The sequence below is a fragment of the Cupressus sempervirens genome, chromosome 9 (genome assembly GCF_028749045.1).
Source record: "Cupressus sempervirens isolate cs-2001-9-10 chromosome 9, ASM2874904v1, whole genome shotgun sequence".
Lineage (NCBI taxonomy): Eukaryota > Viridiplantae > Streptophyta > Pinopsida > Cupressales > Cupressaceae > Cupressus > Cupressus sempervirens.
The window spans coordinates 538,412,033-538,429,900 of NC_143126.1; positions in this window are offsets into that span (position 1 = coordinate 538,412,033).

The following is a 17,868-nucleotide window of genomic DNA, read 5'->3' on the forward strand; positions in this document are numbered from 1 at the left end:
GTGCACTAGAGGAGAGAGTCTTCTTCAAGAATATGTAATTTTTTTAAAAAAATATGTAGATTTGATGGGAAAAGTTTGACGGGAGAAAAAAACTGTCTATTTCTAATAACTTTGACTTTGACCAGTTATAACTTCAAAAATATTAGCCGAATTTCAATTTTTCTTTTTTGGTGCACCAGGTATACACGTTAACTCTAACATATTCCAAAATCAAACCAAAATATGAACATTTGCATATATCTGTTTGACAGGAAAAAAAACTCTATATTTTTAGTATTTTTAAAAAATTCAAAAATACACTTTAAAAATTCAAAAATAAATAAAATTTTCGCTCAATTTTTTTAAAAAAATTATAGACATAAACTTCATCCAATTTTACACATTTCATTAGTTTACATCATCTTCAAATTCTAAGCACAAATGCCACTTTTATTTCGTTAAAGTTGAAGACTTTAAATTCTGATATCACTTCTCCTTTATAAAAGGTGACACAAGTTTGTGCTTTTACCCTAGAGAAGAATATTGTGACAAAGTCCTTTACAATGAAAAATTCCCACAATAGTTCATGGGACATAGTTTTATCCTGAGGGTTTTCCAACCCAAATGATTTTTTTGAACATTTGAGTAACCTTTCATAGTGACCAATCATTCAAACTTCCAAACATTTCATTTTCAAAACATCATTCCAATGCTCTAGTCTTATATCCAAATCAAACTTCCTTCTAAGAACATACATCCTTTGAACTTTAGTCCAACATCAGGCATGTCTTGATAGTCCTTAATCTAACTCAAACCAAGTGCATCAATCAAAGACTTTCAACTTCATCAAGATTCAATCCAATCTTAAATAGAAAGGTATTTCCAAACATGTGACATTAGGCCTTTATCCTTAGGAACCATTTATCATAGCTTCAGTCTTTCATTTGGGATCATTAATCCATCTCCAAGTATTGATTCATTTATTTTGTGTCCTATTCTTTCTTGAGGTCATTTGTCTATCTTCAAGTAGAAGAAAAATACTACATCCATAACATCATATTTTTTGCAAAATCCATAAGATCTTTGTCTATGTCAAGGTTATCTCAAACCTTTATCCAAAAATTACAAATAAAACCAAATCATGTCAATCTCAAATCAATCAAACGTGATCAATCCTTGAGGTGTTTTCCCTCCTAGTCCACAAAGTTGACCACTCTTTCATATCTCTTCCACTGATTCTATAATATTGATTCATTTCTTGGTCATGCTTTTATGTTCTCTAGACAATCCAACAAGCTAACTTTCAACACAATGTCTCGACCAACTCTAGCTAGGGAATTTGAAAATCCACTTCCCCCAAGTACGACTTTCAACATGGCGTTGAAGGCCCAAATTAAGAAGAACCTCATCAAGAAGAAAATTATATTTAAGTCCAAGACTTACATAGTATTGGTGTTGTATAATTCCTTTCAGCTCCATATGGATTGGAGATGATGGAAAAATCCGTAAGAGCTAAGAAAATGAGATCTTCCTTAATATTGTTAAAAATGGTTTCTTGTTCCCATAACTTTGATAATACTACACTTTTTAAACAAAACACCAAAGACAAGGCTCATGTCTTACAAGATCCCAGTTAAAAACAAATGTCAATCAAAGGAAAAGAACCCGCATAGACATATGTCATACCTACATCAACTTCACAACAACCTACTTTTTAGTTGAGTGTAGAACATATCCAACAAATTCTTAGTACCTTGCCCAATACAAAAATGCATACAAGCATCACACTAACTACCTCAACGGGTCTGGTTGTAGGTTGCTATAATATTGGGAAGACACCTATTCAACTAGTGGTGGTCACAACATAACCCACTCTTCAAAAAATCCCCTCATTTCTACAAATTCCAACAAGCATGTTGAAGACTTTCATTCCAATTTCCACATAATCATACAAATACATCAGTCAAGGTGGAGGTCCACCACCTCCACATCCTCCCGCACATCATGGTCCACAACCACCTTTCAATCCATACAACTTTGGAGGAGAATATGAACCCAATCAACACACAATGCACAATAGTCTAGATTTAGTCCAACAGATAAATGAACTCAAGAACTATGTCCACAGCATTAGCAACAACAAAAGGAAGAAGGAATTCTCCTTTGATAAGATTTTTCCATTCCATTTGACAAGTCAATCAACAAGATCTCATTTTCAACAACATTTGAGATTCAAAAACTTAACAAATTTTTGGGCGACAAATGCCTGGTTACACATCTCAAAGAGTTTTTTGTTCTATGTCAAGAAGTTGCATACAATGAGGACTACCTCAAAAGACTCTTCACATGAAGCATTGGTGGCCTAACCCTTAAGTGTTTGATAAAGCTTCTATGGAGGTAAATTACATTCTTTAATAACTTGATAGGAAGCTTCTACGGAGGTAAATTGCATCCTTTAATTACACAGTTCTTCCCATGAAATAATAACAATGGTAACAAGAACTACAATCAGAACAAGTAGGAAGAGACAATTCACTAGTTTCCAAGACCCATTGGATATCATTTCCAAAAGACTAGTGGATCAAAATTTAATGGTCTTTCCTAACACAAGGCCCTTTAATGAGAATCAACCCAAACCACGACAGTATAGGGAAAGTGAATACTATGATTATCATGACATCAAAGGGCATGATACAAAGAAATGTATGAAGCTTAAACACTTCATTCAAAATTTTATTGAGGACGGACAAATCAAGATAGAAGGAGGACCATCCTCTAACAATAAAAAATTGAAAATATATACCAAACCATTCATTGATCATAACACAAGCAATGCGAACAACAACTCAAACAATATCAATAGAGCTTCCACATTGAATGCCTTGAACTTTGATTATTTTACTAGCCACAATTCTACACTTCTATTGAGAGAACTTACTTGGTTGTAGTTTTCAACATGGAGAAGTTGTGTCATTATATGATTAATCATACTTCCTAACTCATTGCCAAGGTGGATCCCCTCAAGTATCTTTTATCAAAAGATGCGCTCATTGGTCATGCTGCAAAATGGGTCCTAATTCTTAGTGAATTTGGCATTGTCTATGTAGATTACAAGACTATCAAAGGACGAGTGATTGCCAAGTTACTTACAAATGCTCCTCGTCCAGGAGAACATCCTATCATAGCTGATTTTCCAAATGAAACAATAATTTACCGTCACCTCTAATCCACAGTGGAAGCTCTATTTCAATGGCTCTTTCATGTAGAAAGAATCGGGAAAAGGAATCCTGTTTGACATCACAAGAAGACCGCATTCAATGTCCATTAAAATCTATTTCCCTTGCACAAACACTATAGTTGAGTATAAAGGCTTTGTTATAGATAAGATAAGATAAGATAAGACAAGATAAATTTATTAATGTCCAATAAAAGACCACAACTTGGGTCTATGGGACTGGAAGCATACAACCAAGAAGTTAGCGGACAAATGGAGCACCAAATAATGTCCACAAAAGAAGAAGCACGATAAATGAAGAAGAAAGCATGAGACAACGTGGAAAATATTAGGTATCCATCTTCAAAGGGAAAAAGTCCAACATCGACTGATATGGCCTGCGGCAACCAAAAGCCTTGTGGTGTTTCTGAGTGCTATGAGAGGAGTGTCACTCGAGGTCTCACTGATTTGGAATGACCCATGTTAGGGAAACTACATGGTCACTTCACAACCTGAGCCAAAGCTAAGGGTGAGAAGAAGGTTGTAATAAGTTGTGCCTAGGTCTGCCTCATGGGACTTCATCAAGCAACTTGTTGGAACATTAAGAGCTTTCTTGTCTTTTGTGACTCTTAATTGGTTAATAGACAAGCCACATGATTAATATTAGATAAAGGATGAGAAGCTATCATCTTACCATAGAGTAGTAGAGGATCTTAAACAATATTTTGTGGAGATAATATTTTAGAAGATCCCAAGGACGAATAAAAAAGTAATAGATGCGATAGCCACTATGGCTTTCATGATCATCACGTTGAAATACAACACCATATGCAAGTTTCCTGTCAAGCATCTTTAACTTCCTGCTTACGAACAACCAAAATCAAAGCTTGTGTGTGAACTTGTTGGTCTTGAGTTTTGATGGTATTCCGCCATTGACACCTACCTTCATGATAAGATGATCCTCATTATCTTTTCCACCAGAATTCATATGTTGCTCTTCCCGATATACTCTCCCCTGATATCTCAATTCAAATGAAGCCAAAACTACATTAGAAGAGGTATCTACCAACGAATTTGTGGAGGTCATTCTAGTGGACTCGCATTGGCTAAGAAGGTTGTTAGAACATGATACTACTAGCCTTCTCTGGAAGCATATGCATATCATAATATTTTTGTTCTTTTCCTTACCCTTCCTTTCCCTCTCCCCTTTTCTCTATTTTACTCTTTGAATAAATATTGTAAAGGGAATATATTTTATATTGTTGGGATCATTGTTTATAAGTATCTCCAACTATTTTGATGCAAGAATTTAGTCAATGTAAATAATTGGTGGGAACTACTAGAATCGAATGCTGGAGTAGATGACATCAAATGCAGGTTGATAGAGTTTGATGCTTGACTGTTGTGTATACAAAGTAAAACTGAGATCTAAACTTTTTTGTTTTTATGATTAGAAATAAGATAAACAACAAACAAAAATAATTAAGTCAAGATAAAAGAATTTATCCTTGGACCCTCCAACATGAGGGGACAAAACCTAGCCACGCAAATCATTTTATTAATGAATGAGCAACAAACATAATTACATTGTTTCCCAAAACTAGACCAAAACTGATGTATTGATCATCCTATGATCTATGAATTCCTTTTTGAAGAATACAAAACATTGCCTTGACCCTTCAATGCCTCAATGTTACAAAGTAGAGACCCCTCATTATCTTAACTCTTGACTCTTCAATGTCTTGTCCCTTCAAATTTCGGACCCTTTGATGAATTTAGTAAAAAATAGATTAATTATATATTTCAAGTTGGGATGAAGATATTTGAAGCTCCCACTTAGCTAGGAAGATATTTTTCCAAATCTATGATATGTAATCCCTCAATATGACACCCATAATGACGGTAGTGTTTACGCAGCCAACCAAATCAATTTTAAAATCATTTTACAATAGTTCTCGTTTTTATTTATTTATTAAAAAATGGCAATAAATGAAATTCTATCGACTAGTTAGCCACTGGCCACAATGGCTACACAAATTTATGGAGAAAAAATGTTATCACAAAATCTCTTAGTGTGATAACAACATGAAATCACTCAACATGACATCCACCATGGCTACTTTCATGTGTGGAAGGCAACATACACGCAAGCTCACATCACAAAATGACTCAACATGATGTCATGGAATCTCTCAACAGAATGTAAACCATGGCTACTCGCATGTACGAAAAGTAGCATATGCATAAGTGCTTAGCATAGGATCGCTCAACGTGATGTCATCATGAAATCTCTCAACATGGCATCCACCATTGCTACTCCCATGTGTGGAAAAAAACATCTCTTAAGTGATTTCACCTCAATTTTCTCCATTTCAAAAAACTATGCATTACAAGGCCTTTCACCTCATATTTTTCTCTCACAAGAAAATATACACTACAAGGTCTTCAAGGGTGTTGGTGTAAATAAGTATTCACTATTTACACTTTACTTAAGTTTACTTAGGTCAATGCATTATTTTATTATTTATTAGGTTGAAACTTAGGAGTTTGTGTACTTTTATGAGTTGTCATGTTGACAACACAGAAGTAAGCAACTCTAATTTAGCACATGGTGTCTACAACACTAGAGTTTGCATAATTAACTGAGTTGTCATGTAGACAACATAGTTATTTGCACTCTTAATTAAGCACATAGTGTCTACAACATTATTTTTCATGCTACACCTCTATAAGCTTATCCTCTCATCACCACACTTACTCTTGTGCTTAACAGAGGATAATCCACACTAGGTGGACATGTGTCTGGTTGTAAGACTTATCATGTTGCTAACTCTTAGACATTCTAGATGCATCTTAGAGGCCTTTATATATAGGCACTCCTAGTGTACTTGTACATTGAATTGAATACTATATTGTTGTTTTGATTATACTCGGGTCAATTTTGTGCTTGTGCTTGAGTTTCTTGATCTTGGGTGAATTTTTCCCTAAGGAAAATTCTTACATGCTATAAGAGTTGAGGGAGATTCTCTTCACATAGCCATTGGAGACATTTTTTGCTTCACCTCTCATAGGACAGGATTCAGATCCAGAGCGTCTACACTCATTGGGAGCATCTAGAGCCAAAGCAAACCTCGCCATTGTGTCTAGAGCATCGATTTGGTAAAAATCAACTATAAATTTGCCTATATTGGGCAATAGTCGATTTTGAGGCAAAAAATTTTTGCAAACTGGCAGCCAAAGGTCCAATTTGCAAATCTAGTATGGTCATTTAGTAGATATGTTAATTTATTTTCCAAATTTGTATTTTTTCTCTATATTTTTGGAGCTATTTTTCGAAAAAAATTAGGCCAATTTAGCCTGCAAAGAGTTTTTTTTGCAAGAATCGAGCAATGAAACCCCAACCCCGCAAGAATATTCTTGAAATATTCCTTCAAATCCAGCCACTGCTTGGCAAATTGACAACATTTCTGACCGAGACCAAACTGGGCACAAATCAATCAGTGGTGGCATCCGGCAATACACTTCCAGCAGAGGGCAGTCTGCGCTTTGTAAAAATTAGTGGACTTTTTCAATTTAAACTATCAAACCATTGCCACACATTGCATGTGGGACTAAATTCCCATCGGCTACTACCACCGATTCAGTTCTCTAGGAGTCGTCAAAAAACTCTAATCATCGCATTTAAATCCGCCCGCCCACATATCTCCATCGGTCTTCATCAAACTTCCCAACCCGATCATTTTTGCCAATCTTCATCTTTCCGTTAATGCTACTCAATTTTTGACACTCCATGTCCACAGAACTTGATAGGCCACATCAGGGATGAAGACCCCCTCCACACGGCAACCAATTGTGAGCTTGTCTTCCACCACGTCAACAACCCCGTCCAGTCCGTACATAGACACATAGGCATCCAACCCCTGTTGTACGTAGAGTTCGTAGATCTGTATGCTGAGTCAACAAGACATGCCATCCTTGGTTGTACTATTTGTACAAGTCTGTATGGCAGATGTCATCATCTGTATAGTTGACGCTACTGCCACGTCATTAGAGGGTCCAAGTTTTCACTGACATCAACATTATAGTAGCCTAAATTTGATGGCTATCCAACCATCATTTCTAGGTAAATTTGAACTACTGCAACAGTTGTTTGACCATCAAATTTAACCTTATGTTTTGCTACCTAGACCCCTCTCCATATTCATTTTTGATTTGACAGTCCAACTCTGAGAGGTCATAACTCAATCATCCAAACTCCAAATCATATGCAATTTTTTTTATTTTGGGAAGAATTTTCTAAAAAATTTAGTGGTGTAGTGCTTTTCTGGTTTTGGTGCATGAGTTTGTCAAAAATTGCATTTTTGGGCAACTATACCTGTCTAATCCTGCATTTTCCAACTTCAAACACTCCATATGGGCTCATCTAGACTCCAAAACAGGTTCTATTTTTTTTTAAAGTGCATTTTTTTCGTCTACTTTCCAGATTTGCAATCAAATTATAGGCTTGTTAACATTATCAGATTTTCACAATCCATTAATAATGAGAGCAATGTTTCTGGATTAGATTGTGTGAGTCAATAGGCTTGTGTCGACAAAAATACCATTTTCATAAATAAGTCTTATTTTGCATTAAATTGGTTCACAATTGTTGTATTTCTGAGCTACATTATAAAGTTCCAAATTTGTACTCCATAAATCAGAAGCCCACTTGGTCCATTTTCACAAGTGGTTTATTGTAAACGCACTACATATAAAGTGCCAAAATCTTTCATTTGGGGGGGGATTTTTTGATTGAGTGAAAAGGGGGGTGTATATTGTGTTTTGTGTCTCCTTGATATTGTGCTCTTGCATTATGGATTTTTTTCAAATTTAACTCCACGTAATTATGCTAATTGGAAACAAAACATTAAGAACCATTGGTTGAAAAAGGTTTACTACGTTATGTAACTAGTGCAGCAAAGAAACCTCCAATTGATGCTGATAAAGCTCGAAAAGAAGACTGGGAATCCAAACAAGAAATGGCCCTAGGAACCTTGCTCAAGAATATCTTAGATCCTGTCAAACATCATGTTAGGAAACTTACCAATCCAATAGAAGTCTAGGCTAAATTTGAAGCATTGTATGGGACCGTAGATGAAGACATGGCCTACACCATTGAGGACAAACTTCTCAAGTTGGATCCTAGGAATTTCGACACCATCAAAGATTATCTTACCCAAGTAGACATGTATAGGGCACAAATTAAAGATTGTGGTGAACCCATCAAGGATGGAAAGATGATCAAACATATTATGACTCATCTTCCACCTGGAATATGGTCCTTTTGTTTCCAATTATAATACTCACAAATTAACGATGGGCAATGCCTACACTAAGCCTCCATTCGAGAAATTTTCAAAAATGTTGGTCTTAGAACATGACAATTTAGTGAGTATGGGAAATCTCAAGTCTTTCAAGACCAAAGCCTTGGTAGCTAATTAAGGGAATTCAAGTGGTAGAAACTCCAACAAAAAGCAGAAGTAGTGGAAGGCTAAGCCACAAGATGACACGCAACAATCCTCCTCTAAACAACTATCTTCCTTGCATCAATCTTCTTCCACTCAACAATCTTCCTCATAACAAGGCAAGTCTTTTTCCAAAAATAATTAGAAGGGGAACAACTCCAACAAAAGGGAAAAGAAAACTTGTGCCTACTGTAAGAAGAATGGTCATGATGAACATGAGTGTAAGGATAAGCAGATTGATGAATTGGTAAACCCAATCAGGAAAGACAAAATTGATGTACCAAATGCCTATAAGGATCAGGGATCTTCAACCACTTCAAAAGGTAAGGGACAAGCTTTGGTAGCAAGTACAAACAATGCTGAGGAATGGGTTCTTGATTCAGGAGCTACACATCATATGGATACTTCAAGGGAACATTTTTTCTCTTTAAAACCATCAAATGTACCTTACATCTATGTGAGCAATGACACTCAAGTGGAAGTTGAAGGGAAAGGGAATGTTGAGTTGGACAATGGAGTCTTCAAGGATGTTCTTCATCTTCCTAACCTTAGCACCAACCTTCTCTCCATCTACCAAATAACTCACTATGGATGTGGCAACAAAGTGGAGTTCCTTCTAGATACAGTTGTGGTGAAAATCTCAAAGATGATTCTATGGTGGCAATTGGAAAGGCTAATCATGAGACAAGACTTTACTCTTTTTCTCATTATGTGCCTAAGTCCACTTCCCTTGCCTTGTTGACTCATTCAAATTCACAAAGTAAACTATGGCATGAGAGATTTGGAGATCTCAATTATCGCTACCTTCAACAACTTAGCAACAAGGATATGGTCATTGGTCTACCTCAAGTCAAGTATTCAGAGGGTGTATGTCCAAGTTGTGAAGCAGGCAAGCATCCCGAAGAAAAATATGACAAGGGGAAGTCTTGGAAGGTCATTGTTGTTCTTGAATTGGCTCATAGTGATGTAGCTAGCCCATTTCTAGTACCATCTTTTGGTAAGGCTCACTATGTTCTCACCTTTATTGATGACTTTTCACACTACACTTGGGTCTTCTTTCTTGCTCATAAGAGTGAAGTATTTGATAAGTTTATCACCTTCAAAGCTCAAGCTAAGAAGCAATCAGGGAAAGCCATCAAGATTCTACAAACAAACAATGGCAGGGAATATGTCAACTCTAGGCTTATAGACTTTTGCACTCATGAGGGTATTGATCTTCACCATTCAGTTGCCTACACGCCACAGCAGAATGATGTTGTTGAAAGGAAGAATAGAACCCTTAAGGAGATGACCACTTGTATGCTTCAACATAAGTCTCTAGATCAAGTGTTTTGGGTAGAAGCCATGTGTTGTGTCAATTACATCCAAAACAAAAGTCCCCATAAGGCCTTAGATGGAATTACACCTTTTGAGGCTTGGTGTGGCAGAAAACCAAGTGTAAAGCACTTTAAAGTTTTTGGTTGTCCAGCATGGGCAAGGATACCTCCCCAAAAGAAAAAGGCATTAGAACCTCAAAGAAAACCTTGTATATTTGTTGGATATCCTGACCATCTTAAGGCATACAAACTCATGGATCCTGAGACACGTGAAATCTTTTTTGAGAGGAGTGTTCACTTTGAAGAAACTTGTCCAAGTTTGGCTTCTTCAACTCCTCCTTTGTCCTCCTTCGTGGAAAGTGATAATAGTGATGATAGTGACTTGGAAGATGAGATTCCTTCAACTTTGACTCACAGGACACTACCTTCACTAGGGTCCACCAACAATTGAGGACATTCCTTCTTCTTCCACTAAACCTCATTGGGCACAACAATCTCTTCATTCAATAGGTTCTTTGGTGGGGAATCCTTCATACACTTGGGGGACAAGGTCACAACACAAAGCATTTCCACATGCTTATATTGCCATTGCTTCAGATCCATAGTTATTTAAGGAAGCGTCAAGGATTCCAGAATGGGACAAGGCTATGGAGGAAGAATATAACTCTTTGATAAAAAACAACACTTGGGACTTAGTTCCCCTTCCTAACAAAAGAAAATTGGTTTGGTGTAAGTGGATCTATCGAACCAAATTTATAGTGGATAGAAGTGTGGATAAGCATAAGGCTAGACTAGTTGACAAAGGTTTCCCATAGGTTCCAAGTATTGACTATACTGAGGCTTTTGCACCAATCTCAAGATGAATTCCATTCACTTGACACTAGCTATTGCTGCAACTCATGGTTGGGTTGTACCTCAGATGGATGTAAAGAGTGCCTTTTTGAATGGTGATCTTCACAAGGAGATTTATATGGAGCAGCCACAGGGGTTCATACAGGATTCTACTATGGTTTGCAAATTGAAGAAGTCTATCTATGGTCTTAAGTAGGCTCCTTGAGCTTGGTATGCCAAGTTAGATTCCCTCTTACTCTCAACAGGATTCACCAAGTGTCATTCTAATTTGAATGTCTACATTCTTCAAAGGGATGACTCACATTTGATACTCCTGCTTTATGTAGATGACTTGATCATTACAGGAAGTACTTCATCCATCATTACCAGTGTCAAGACCTCTTTGCAAGACAGATTTGCTATGATGAACTTGGGTTTACTACATTATTTCCCTAGTATTGAGATCACACCCTCTTCAGCAGGGATCACACTTTCTCAACCCAAGTATGCTCTTGACTTGCTTTCTCGATTTCACATGAGTGACTGCAAGTTTGCTTCTACTCCCTTTCTTTCAGGTGTCAAGTTAGAGGCCAAGTGTACCACTCCACTTGTTGATGCTACATTATACAGACAATTAGTTGGGAGTGTCATCTACTTGACACATACATGCCCTAACATAGCTTTTGCAGTTGGCATGGTTTCTCACTTCATGCAAGAGCCACACGAGCTTCATTGGAAGGCTGCCAAGTGCATCTTGCACTACATATAGGGTACACATACACATGGGATACATTATGCAGTAGGTACAAAACTTCAGCTAGTTGAATATACAAACTCAGACTATGCAGGGGACCTTGATTCTCGCAAGTCTACTTTAGGTTACATGTTTCACCTTGGTTTCAGCCCTATTTGTTGGCAGCGTAAGAAGCAAAATAATATCGCTCTTTCTTCAACTGAGGTTGAGTATCGAGTTGTCAATGCAACTACAGAGGCTCTTTGGTTACAACACATCCTAAAGGGGTTTGGATTTGATCTACCTAAACCTACAGTCATACATTGTGACAATCAGAGTGCTATTGAGATCTCTAAACATCTAGTTCAGCATCAACAGACTAAACACATTGAGGTTCATATGCACTATATCAGAGAGTTGATACATGAGCAAATCATTGCATTACAATATTGTCCTACCGCAAAGTAGGTTGTAGATATCTTCACCAAACCCTTCACTGAGGTCAAGTATATTCATTTGCGAGATCTCTTGAGGGTGTGGGATGTTGCAGAAAGGGGAGTCCCTTGACTTCTCTCTTCTTTCTTCTAAGAGGGATCTTTTTTTCATCTAAGGACGACTTCTCTCTCATCTTCTTTATTGTACTTATCTCTCTTTTTGGAGGAGGATTTTTCCCATGAGGTTTTCGCTCTTTCTCCGCTTTGAGAAATTACATTGCATCACATTGTATGTAAAGCATTACTTTTGTACATGGGTACCTAACATGGCCTCATAGCTAGGACCCATCATGCATTTGTGAGCTTAAGTGCATTCCCCTAAGTTGCACTTAAGGGGGGTGTTAGTGTAAATAAGTGTTCACTATTTACACTTTACTTAAATTTACTTAGGTCAATACATTATTTTAATATTTATTAGATTGACACTTAGGAGTTTGTGTACTTTTATGAGTTGTCATGTTGACAACACAAAAGTAAGCAACTCTAATTCAGCACATGGTGTCTACAACACTGGAGCTTGCATAATTAATTGAGTTGTCATGTAGACAACACAGTTAGTTGCAGTCTTAATTAAGCACATGGTATCTACAATATTATTTTTTGTGCTACACTTTTGTAGACTTATCCTCTCATCATCGCACTTACTCATGTGCTTAATAGAGGATAACCCACACCTGGTGGACATGTGCCTTGTTGTAAGACTTTCATGTTGCTAACTCCTAAGCATTCTAGATGCATCTTAGAGGCCTTTATATACAGAGACTCCTAGTGTACTTATACATTGAATTGAATACTATATTGTTATTCCGATCATACTCTAGTTTATTCTATGCTTGTGCTTGAGTTCCTTGATCTTGGGTGAATTTTGCCCTAAGGCAAATTTTTACAAAGGGCAACTTCTCTTCGAGGGCTTTCACCTCATATTTCTTTGCCTCATAGGAATATGCATTTTATTACATACTAATTGCAACTAATGCAAAGATTCCATCTCACCACGAGCAATAGTCTCATGCTAAAAAAGCGAGCTTCACACAATTTTGATTATCTAAATAAATTACAATTGGCTCTAATGTTTGACCAAACAAGGAGGTTTCAAAGCCACACTACTAAATGAGTTTGCTAATCCTCTACAAAGGACTTAGCATTCTCCATATGCTAGCTCAAACTTCCTCTAAATCTCTAACCCAGTATGAAGGAAGATTCATTGCAGAGTATTTGCACACCCAAACTAGGCATTATATTGGACATGCTTTTCCCAATGCAAAGAAAGAACCCATAGATTGTGAACTCATGAAAGATTAATACATAGTCTCTATTGATTAGACTTGGCTTCCATCTCTAGCAACTTATATAGTAGTAAACTCAACACAAAAACCCAATGTGGCGACACTTGATTCTGCCATGGTCTTCTTTATAAGGTTGACCCAATAACTCTGAGATTATACCGCTATAGTGTCTTTGCATGCATAAACTTTCCAAATGTCAACGTCAAAGTCTAAGCAATATATATTAAAACACCAAACCTAATAATAGAAGACAACTTTCTAAATTATAATATTTTGACAAAAATATTCAAATAATATGAATGATAGCAATTGTAGATAATCTCATAATCCACAATGATAATTATTGACCTATGACAGCTGTAACCTTTTATACTTCTTTCAATTCTCTCTCATGTGTAATAATAATCTCACATAATGTCATCACAGATATATTTAGGAACCTATAATGCTCACTAAAATATACCAATTTAAGCTGTACATTCAAATCAGTCATAATATTAGATAGGACTTATCTCCAAATTTGTCCAACTACTAGCAAGTGTCCAAGTACCTTGTTTCTCTTTAAAATAGCAACAGCTTAAATAGGATTTGTACTACACTTGAAGAGAACAGATCTGATTTAGAACTCAAGTTGCAGAATAACTACCTATTCCTCATACCGAACAAGAAAGCCTTGGATATGTCTATCTCTACCACGGTTATATGTCTGTTTCAAACCACCAACAATATGCTGCAGATTTGTATCCAAACTTTGAAGATATGGCTGCTCCATCGCTGTAGGTATCTGACACAACAAGAATGGCACCACAAAACTCTCAATAGGCCTAAATTTTGAACAAATCATTAATGACTTTTAGCAGTCAATACAGTTTAGGTGTAACTCAAACCTTGATAGCCATTCTTAATGGGTTGGCAAGACAATTGAAAGAAAGAAATATTTATTTGAATCACGTTCATGGTTATTTCAGCAAATACAAATTATTGCTCAAAAAATTATATTCTCACCAAGCATTAGAAACATAGTAGTTATCAAATGTTTAACCTCCATACTTCGGACATTATATTTCAATCCCTTCAGATAGACGATATTATATGAGAGTTGATGAAATATTAAGACACCATTCTTAGTCAAAAACTCCTGATTATAAACTGGGTCCACAGTTTATAAGATCCTAACCTCAACTATATATTATAATTGCCACTAAGTAATGCATTCTTCCTTATAAACTATTAAAAAATATTTCCATAGCCATAATATTTATTCTATCATTTCATGGCCAATATACTCATGGCAAAACTAGTCCCTGGAATATAATAATTCAAATGTCCATACTTATATAATAAAACACCCCTTTTGCTTTCCAGACAACTGGAAATCAATCAGTCTACAGATCCAAACTTTACCAATAGGCTCAATGGGGGATTTTGATGCAAATCCACCTCACAAAAGTCAGGTTTCCGTCCAACTTTCAAGAGTTTGACTGAGGATCTATTATATATACCCTGCTCTCCCAAATTGTATATTCTTGGATACCTAACTGGAATAAGATAAATAGAAGACAAAAATAATGAACTCAAGACACATCAATTTATCCTGGAAAACCCTTCAACTTAAGGGGGAAAAGCTCAGTCACACAAGAATCATTTTATTTATTTAAGAGCAGTAGACAAATTTACAATATACCCAAAACTAGGTGAAAACTGAAGTAATAATCACCATCCCTTTGATCTGCAGACAATAAATGAAATATCCTTTGATGTAATTACTCACCAAAAAGTGTCAAAAAAAATGTATTAGTTAATTCTTTCTCGGAGAATATTAACATTGCCTTGACCATCATTGTCTTGCCATTACAAAGTGAAGACCCTCCATTTTCTTGACTCCTGACTCTTCAATGTCTTGTCCCTCCAAATTGATGACCCTTCACTGACTTCAATAAAAAATAGATTACTTGTATATTATAAATTAGGAGAAAGATATCTCCCATAGCTAATCTCACACTTTTTGATCCCTCTATTCTTTGGAAAAATGTTGTAATGAAAATATATTTTAAGAACTCAAAATAATTAGATGCAAGAAATTAGTCCATTTAATTACTTGGTGAGAACTGCCAGATTCTAATTTTGGAGTAGATGAAATCATGCAGGTTGATAGAGTTTTGGTGCTTGATAGTTATGTATACAAAGTAAAACTGAGATTTCAGTTTTTCTGGCAGAACAAATTCATAGTGAGAGGTTAAAAAGAGACAGTTCCAAATTTGTAGAATGGGTTGAGTTATAGCTGAGGGCTGAAGTTAATAATAAATTTGTAACCATTCCCCAAAGTTAAAAAAGGATTAAAAAAAAAAATCCACTGTGTGTGCATTGAATGATACGCTGCAAATCCAAGTTTCCTTAAGCTAGGACTGAGAGTAAGAGCCTACTTCCAATCTCACGTTTGCTTCCAATTGAGGCAGGAGCATTTTATGAGAAAGTTCAACCTTTACAGATACTAATTGTTACAAGTTACAACCACTTGTCATTCCACTTAATTATTTGTCCAGTGACAGTAATAAACAGCTTCCATGCAGAAAGCTTAGACATTCCTTATGAATGATAACTACTACTCCAAACACTAAATTTCTGTGGGGGGCCTACGTAAATTTTATTTTACCGAGCTGGGTAAGATAAGGATCTAGGCTGGGTTTTCAGCTGGCCGACTCATTTGGCACTTTGAAGGGCAAGAGGAAACTGAACTTCTATCTAATTTAGATTATATCAACCCTTGAACAAGTAACTACTCTTGTTAAATTTCACTCCTTAGTTTGTATACAATTAGGATTACTTTAAAAAAATTAAAACATCAGTTATTTCCTCTTTTTGTTTGAATTTTTCTGCATTTTCTGGGTTCTTGATATGTTCCCTGTTTTTCCCCGATAGTATCCTGAGAATTTGAGAATATCTTTATGATTTGGTATTGCTTGGAAAATTCCCAAGAAAAGCATTTTCTTCTATTGACAACATTTCATGCCTAGCAATACGGAGTACAGTCGTCTTCATTAGAATATAACACAGAATCAACTGCTTGCAGAAAAGATTCCTTAATCAAAACCCAAACCAGAGGACTTGACAACAAACCTCACATTTGAAGACGTGGAGAACACATTCACAGAGCAAATTTTAAGACATGCATGAGGCAGACAACCGACTTGCAAGACCATGACCTTGGAAGGTCTTGAAAGAAAATTTGTATTTTATGATTAAATAAACTTTATATACTAATGCAATCAGATTACCGTAGTAAAAGAAAACTACCTTTTATTAACTTGAGCTTACCATGAATATGTCAAACAATCAGAAGATTTAAGGGACTATTTGTTAGCTTGAGCCTGTCAAATCCATTTGACCTTAATTAAGTTTTTTTATGAACACCAGCCAGTTGGCAAATCATAATGTGTAAAACTGTTTTATTTGAAGCTTCTTGGCTGGCAAATAAACTTAGAAATTATACAATAACACACCATAGAGTTCTCTGGGCAACAAAAAATTGTTCTGAATCATCTATTATCTTAAGACTTAACCTTTTCAATCCCAGCAAGGTAAACAAGAATCATTTGAAGACAGAGACAATTTCTTCCTATATTTAAGGATTTTTTTAATAAAATTAAAACATTAGTTATTTTCTCTTTTTGTCTAAATTTTTCTGCATTTTCTAGATTCCTGATATGTTCTCACTTTTTTCCCGATGATATCTTGACAAGTTAAGAACATCTTTATCGTTCGATATTTGTGAATAATTCCAAAGAAAAGCATTTTCTTAGTTTAATTGTCTTCATAGAATAGAACCCAGAATCAACTACTTATGGAATAGAGTCCTTAATCAAAACCCGAGCCCGAGGACTCAACAACAAACCCCACATTTGAAGAAAAGGAGAACATAGTCACAGAGGGCTAGTAAGGCATGCATGAGGCAGGCACCCCACTTGCAAGAAGAGACATTTAAATATTTGAAATTCTTGTTTCAATTCCATGACTTACTATGACTTATTAACTTGAGCTTACCATAAATGTGTCAAACAATCAGAAAATTTGAGGCACTATTTCTAACCTTATATCAATCTATTGGACTTACATGAAGTTTTTGCATAACTGACAATAACAGACAACAGAGTTCTGTGAGCAATTTGTTCAGAATTTTCTCATACCTTAGGGAAAAACTTGAATGGACTTAAGTATTAACCTTTTCAACTCTACCAAAGTATACAGTAATCATTTGAAGCCCGAAGGCTAAAATTTCTTCCTATATGTAAAATTGCCAAGCATTAGTCTATAGATAAGCTTCATTGATGGGTAAGAAACTTATATATGATTATATTCCATACACTAAATTGGTGCTTGGCTTGGCAGTAATCTAAATAGTAAAAAGTTACCTTTATATTTGTACGTCATATATGCTAGGATGGAAATGCATTCAACTAGTATTTTTCTCCCTTCTAGTTTAAAAAACACTTGAACTTTTTTTTTGTCACCGA